Raw genomic sequence first — 6900 nt, 5'->3', positions numbered from 1 at the left:
GGGGCAAGGTGGAGGTGGGGTAGAGGACATGTCCTGGACAAGTAGGAAGCTCCTGGATGCTTGAAAACCTCAGACAGAGGCTGCCATACGTATCCACACAAAGCTACCAGTGTGCTTAGCAAAAAAACACTATCACACTGGGGGATGAAAAACTTCCAGTCCTTTCAGCTGGCTTAGGTGACAGACAGAACTGCTGCTACTTATATATGGCCTGTGGATGCTCCTGCTCTGAAACCTGGGTCTGGCTGAGCTATCCAGGCTCTGGGAAGAAACAGGATGGTTCCATCAGTATCACCTTGTATGGAGGGACTATGGGTCTCCACCTCTCAAAGCTCTCTGATCCCAGGTCCTGAAGGGATGCATATTNTTTTCCTCTGAACCATATTGTATTTCCCCAGGCAAAGTCCTGCACAGTTTAACCCACATAGAAACAGTTCAGTGGGGAGTGGTGTCCCTCGGTGGCCAGATATAGGGACCCAGAACATCAGGAATAGTCTCGGGTCTTCTAGCAGGCTCCCAGAGGAAAAGCCATGTTATTTCCCCTCCTCCTTCTCTACCTTGGCCCCACTCAACCCTCCTTTCTCTTCAGCAGCTGCGCTGTTGCAGATAGACTTCAGGAAACAGGTGGGTGTGAGGGAAAGGCTAGAAGAGGGGTGCATATTGCAGGGTGTAGCCTCTTGCTTCTCTTTTCTCTGGGACAAGCTCTCCCTACTCCTGTCTTCTGCATGGTCAGACCTGGGGGTTATGGCAGAGTAAATCCAAGCAGAGACACAATGGGACCATGATGGGTTCCCTGTAGAACGAGAGAGAGNGTGATGAGGTCTCATTGGGAGGACTGGAATAGTGCTGTGTCCTGTACAGAGAGGAAACAGTGCCATGGGNTGGGCTTGCCTGGGCACTGGAGTCTAGTGACCTTGATCTCAAGCAATTCTGGTTCATACCTCTTCTGTGGAGATACCCAGCTTTTTTCTAACCCTGAAGGTTTGCACCAGGCATTTCCTTATCACTGAAGCCTGAAGGGCTCCCATTTTGCCTCTGCTACCAGGATTCTTGGGCACAAATGAACTGGTGGGCTTCAGGGATAGATGCCAAAGCCCCAATTGTTCCCACTGCTCCCCAGAAAGACCACATCTCTGCCTGGGTATGTATAAAGGCCTAGTCTTGTTGGCAGCTGGGCTTGTTTCAAAGGGCATGTGTTATCATTTGTGTAAAGTGGACATTTCTGCTGGCTGTGTATCTCATCTAGTAAAGACCACATTGCACAGAGCCCCCCTCACACCTGTTCAACCTATGTCTCTCTTGCCAAGGCTTACATGTGATTCTCCCATGCATGTCTGCAGGACACAGCTCCACCAACCAGATCAGACCTGTCTCCAGTGGGACAGTGTCCCAGAGGTCTGATTTCTGAAGCCATCCCCTAAGTCACTGGGAGGGTCCATACACACAGACAAGAATGAGGGGCATTCCCAATAGCCTTTCAACTTCTCCTCTTTGGCCCCATCAAAGAACACAATCGAGTCTCTGACAGAAAGCTAAAGTTTTGGCTGAAGTTCCTGTTGCTAGGAAGAGGCTCCCAGACCATGTAAGGGGCCTGTTGGACTTTGCTGGGTATGGGCATGGGTGGGTGCAGCACAGCTCAGCTGAGGCCTGAAAGCTGGAGTTGGAAGNTCACCCCACCCTTCTGCTCACCATCCTCCAGCATTCCAGGTCCCCCTCTCTCTACAGAAGTTTTGAACAATCTACCCGTCATTTCCTCGTCATGGCAAACGTGTGGCTTGNGCTTGCTCTGTTGCTAGCTCCAACCCTGGAGGATCTGTGATCCAGCCCAATGCCAGCAACAGGCAGATTGACTTACTTGGGGTTTTAGCAGACTCTGCTTACCCATCACACCAGCTGCTTTCTGTCTTCATGCCTGAGTGTTCCTCCCTGGTGTAGCCAGGTAGACCTGAAGCATCTTTCTAGGGCCCTAATGACTCAGCAGCCAATGAGGCTCTGGTGCTTTGCCATGCAGGCAGACATCCTTAGCAGATCCCCTGCGCAGATAAGCTGAATTCTATCGTTCNGCTCTGAGTCCATCCCAGCAACTAGAAATCTCTCTGCCTTGGCACTTTTTCCTCCAAAGTGACAGAATGGGTCAGCCTGGTGCATGAGACTCCCTGGGTACCCCTTGCTAGGCCCATGACTTTATACTTTCTATCTAGTACAGGAGCATAAGCACAAGTTACAAGTGTAGCAACTAGCATTTGCTCTATACTTTTAAATGTTAGGTGATNTGTCAAGCATTTATTTACTTAGTCCTCCCACACATCGAAATGCCATCGTTAAGCTGAGATACATCACAGAGCCGGTAAGTTAGACTCAGATTTGGAATTTGGATGTCCCATATTTTCGTTCTTGGAAACACAGGGTCTCAGTTCATTCAGGATGTTATGGTGAAATATCTTGGATCAGGTCATTTGTAAACAACACATTTATTGTATATAAATCAGATACTGTGGAGCCCAAGATCAAGGCAAGAGATGGGTAACTGACATCAGTAATACCTTCTGCATGTCTTCACTAAATGGGGGGCGGTTAAGGCTCCTGATAGCACTTCAGGAGGTTTGAGTCTCTGGAACTTGAAACCTCCCAAAGTTCCCACCTGCAACACTACCGACTGAAGATTAAATCTCTATACATGGAGGAGAGAGTGTGGGGCACAAACAGGCCAGAGCAAAGCTGGAACTAACATTTAAAAAAACAGTAGCTAGCAAGACACACGAACAAAAGAAGAGCTGCAAACCCCTGGTTCTGTCAGATGATGGGCATGGCTTCTGCCTGCCATGGTAAGCAAAAGCCATAGGAAGAGGAAAAACCAGCCAGAGACATGGAAGAAGCAGCCACAGAGCTGGGAGGGAAACAAACACTGAACACAGTGAGTGAAGCTGAGCCCCCTCATCTGCTTCCCTCCTGTGACCCTCATCTTAGCCTCAGGACACCAGGCTGGAGCCACATGGCCTTGAACCAGGTTTTTCTGTGCGATGGCAAGTGTGGGGCTCCATCATTTGAATGGCTTGCTCTTATACCCCCATTATGCTGAAGCTTGCCCCACCTGTGAGAGATGATGATTCAAGTGGAAGTGATGAGACCATGCTAAAACAGACTCCTTCACATGCACAGCCTCTTCTGTATGTGGCTGCTTCTCCTTCTTCTCTGNCATGTTGTAGGCTAGGGGTNTTTGCTGGAGGCAGGTTCTGTGTGTTGAACCTTCCAGCCAACAGAAACATGACAGCACAGATGCAAACGTCCTAAGAAGGTTATTAGCCTACAGACTGTGGCTGTATACAGAAAGGACAATATATCGTGGCTGGCTGGGGAGACATGACATGGAGCTGGCTCATGATCTGAAAATCGGGGCTGCAGAGATGGCTCAGTGGCCAGGAGAATTTGCTGCTCTTCCAGAGGATCAGAGTGATTTTCAGCATCCATTTTAGGCAGCTTATAACTGCCTGTAACTTCAGCTCAATAGGATCTGACACTTCTCTCTGGCTTCCATGAGCACCTGCACACACACACACACACACACACACACACACACACCCAACTCATAAATAAAACAGTAAGTAAATAATATGAAAATCAGTCAGTATGATTCATCAGATTAACAAATGGAGAAAGCATAGGCCTATGTACATAAAGCAAAAAGGTATTTGGCAAAATTCAACAGCCAGGCATGGTGAAAACTGTCAGCAAGCTAGGAATGAAAGGGAGTGTTTTGACCTAATAANAAGCAGCTACAAATGACAAAGAACTCATGTATAACTTAATGATGGACTGAACATTTCCTGGGTCTAGTTAGGAACAGACAGGGACAGTAACCTCATTTCTTTTTTCCAACATCTTAAGTCCCATACAGTTGTGATAAGGTAAAAGGAAGAAACAAAAATCATGCAGATGATAAAGGAAGAGATAAAATTTTTCCTTTTCTCATGCAGAACATCCCAGGCAACCTATAAAAAAGGTCTTAGAATTAGCAAGAAGTAAGCTTGCGGGTTATAAATCCTACTGTGTTTCTTCATGCTACCAATGAGCAGTTGGAAACATATAGTATTGAAAGTGTCACTTATAACATTCCTCAGACTCTGGCTAGAAAGAGACTGAGCTAGGCTAACAGTTCAAGGTCCTGGCTGGCTCTTTTTATAGGAGGGATCCAAGGTCTGATAGTGAGACTCTTCAGTCTCGTTTTCCTTGGATTCAAACTATCTGAAGCTCAGAAGTCTGACCTTAGCATAGGGTCCTGGAAAGGAACAAGCAAGTAGTTGTAGTTGTTATTAGCATTAATAATTAATTAATCAGGTAATGAGGCATAGGGCCAATCGACCAATCAGCAGCACCCATTAGTGATCTTATCCGTGCAAATCAGAAGGTGGGAGATGAAAGACCAAGTGCTGACTCCTTCTGGAACACGCTCATGTAGGGGTCCGTGAACTGCTGGGGCCCGTGAGCTCATGTGATGTCACAATGTTGAAGGGGCTCTGGGGCTGAGACGATTTTCCAGTTTGTAGAATTCTGATATGACCGGAGCAACTGAGGCAGCTCCAGAGAGGTCACAGAAAAATCAGATTAGAACCCAGACATCCTGACTACCACTGCCACTGTCACAGCCATCACCATCATCACCAGCCTCATCAGCAGCTACACCACCACCAGCATCACCTCCATCTTTGTTTGTTTGTTTGTTTTGTTTTGTTTTGTTTTTTTGAGACAGGGTTTCTCTGTATAGCCCTGGCTGTCCTGGAACTCACTTTGTAGACCAGGCTGACCTCCAACTCAGAAATCCGCCTGCCTCTGCCTCCCGAGGGCTGGGATTAAAGGTGTGCACCACCACGCCCGGCTATCTCTATCTTTATCATCACCATCATAACCACTATCACCATCAGCAGCACCATCAGTATCACTGTCAGCAGTATTTTCCTAGAGCCTTGTCATCTGCACCATCAGATGAGGGCTTATGGCACTCAGGTCTCTTTCTGGCTGCTTCCTTCTTGGGTATTGTGGGAGCTGCAGCCAGGGCCAGGAGCCAGTTATCTTTATCCCACACCTGCCTATCCTGGCAAGAGGTTCCAGGCTTTGAAAATCCACCAGGGCTTGGGAGCTCCCAACAAAGCCAAAAGCATCTCCATGTAAACAGTGAATCCTAGAGAAGTCCCCAGGTCCCCAAACCTTTATACCTTTTCCCTTTTGTAGTTCATCTCTCTTTCTGTTTCTCCAAGATTCTCTCTGTCTCTGTCTGTCTATTCCTCTGTCTCTATCACACACACACACACACACACACACACACACACACAGAGCAAGCATGTACACCTTGGTGCTGGAGAAGCATGCAGTGAGCTGACTATTTTCAGAGCATCCCTTCAGAGCAGAATGCTGACAGTACTGAGACTCATGGATGGTTCCCTATATCCAGTTGTTTGGTATATTTTCCAAGTAAAATGCATATATTTCTAACCCATGAAATTGAAGTGAATTTAAATGAATGGCTACAAGAGGAAAATCAAGTGTCTGGAAGTGCATAGCTCACAATACTTGAATTACCATCAATTACTGGGGAAATTATCCAAATTCCTGAGCCACAAAGCCCAGATCTGATGGAATCTGACTTGCTTCCTGGAACCCTGGCTTTTGGGTAAACATGGGAGTCCGTGCAAGTGGGTTAATACAGGGTGGGAGTGTGGGGCTTGGCAGGTGTAAGGTAGGGTGCAGAGTTGGGGGTGCAGAGCTAATGCAGAGATAGGGTACAGGGCAGGGGTGGGGGGGTGGGGCTGGTGGAAGGTGAGGGTGTGGGGCTGTTTGGTCTGTTTCAAACTTCCCAGCTGGTGTCAGGGCGGCCTTGACTTTTCTATTTTATAAATAGAACTACCATGCAAGCTTTCTTTTGAAAACAAATCCTGTGAAGAGAACAAAGTTACCACCTCCACCTGGGGCCACATCCCACAGTGACTTCTCTGCCTGTCCTGGAGCCAGCTAGCTGGTGGAGAACAAGCCCCAAAGGCAGGGACTAGGGCACGCGATCCATAGAGAGTACCAGATGTGCTCTATCTTAGAGGCTCTGGCAGCTGTGGCCTGACATGGTTCCCTGCCTTGCCAAAAGGTTACCTCTGTGAGACCCTGGATACCTTGAGAGGTTGGAGAAGGGTCCCTATAAGCCCTGTGATTCCTCCCACTTGCCTACCTTCTCCCCGGAAAGCATAGCCTCAGGCATAGAAATCCTATTAAAATCTTTCTGAGAGAAGCCTCTTTGCCACAGAGTTACAACCTCGCTGGCAAGCAGAGCCNTGCACCCCTACATCCGGAGCTGTGGGAGATGAAGGAGCCTCCAGGAAACTCTGTAGGAGACAGAGAGAGCCCGCTGGGGGCTGAGTAGGTGTTGCTGCTAATTAAGTGGGAGATAAGGGGCAGGAACCTTAATTAGCATCGTAAGGAGTCTCTACCTCTCCAAGAGCTTCATGGAGGTGGTTTAGTTAGAACAGAAGTTCAGTTAGGATGAGAACAGGTGCTGGAGAAAGGAGATGAGCAAGCAGCTGTCACAGCTAGCGCAGCTGAGCACCTGCCTGGGTTCACAGACTCATCTCCCTTCGGACCACACATTCTCCCGCATGATACAGACTCGGCATCATGGGGCAATGGGGGCTTCTGAGGATTAATGAGCTATAGTGTAAGGGGCTCCTGGCAGGGACTGAACAGTGCCCGGCTTTGGAAAAGAAACACTTCAGCCTTAAACTCCCTTGAGACNTCAGTTCCTCTCTGATGTGGTCAGCATACAATGATTACCTAACAACCTGGTAATGATGTTCTCCTAGAGCCAAAAGGACTGGGCCCAAGGCAGGGAGGGAACATTCTGTGAGCTCTGACTCCAGGCCT

The sequence above is a fragment of the Mus caroli genome, chromosome 2, assembly GCF_900094665.2.
Source record: "Mus caroli chromosome 2, CAROLI_EIJ_v1.1, whole genome shotgun sequence".
In the NCBI taxonomy this organism is placed as follows: domain Eukaryota; kingdom Metazoa; phylum Chordata; class Mammalia; order Rodentia; family Muridae; genus Mus; species Mus caroli.
This window is presented reverse-complemented; position numbering follows the sequence as displayed.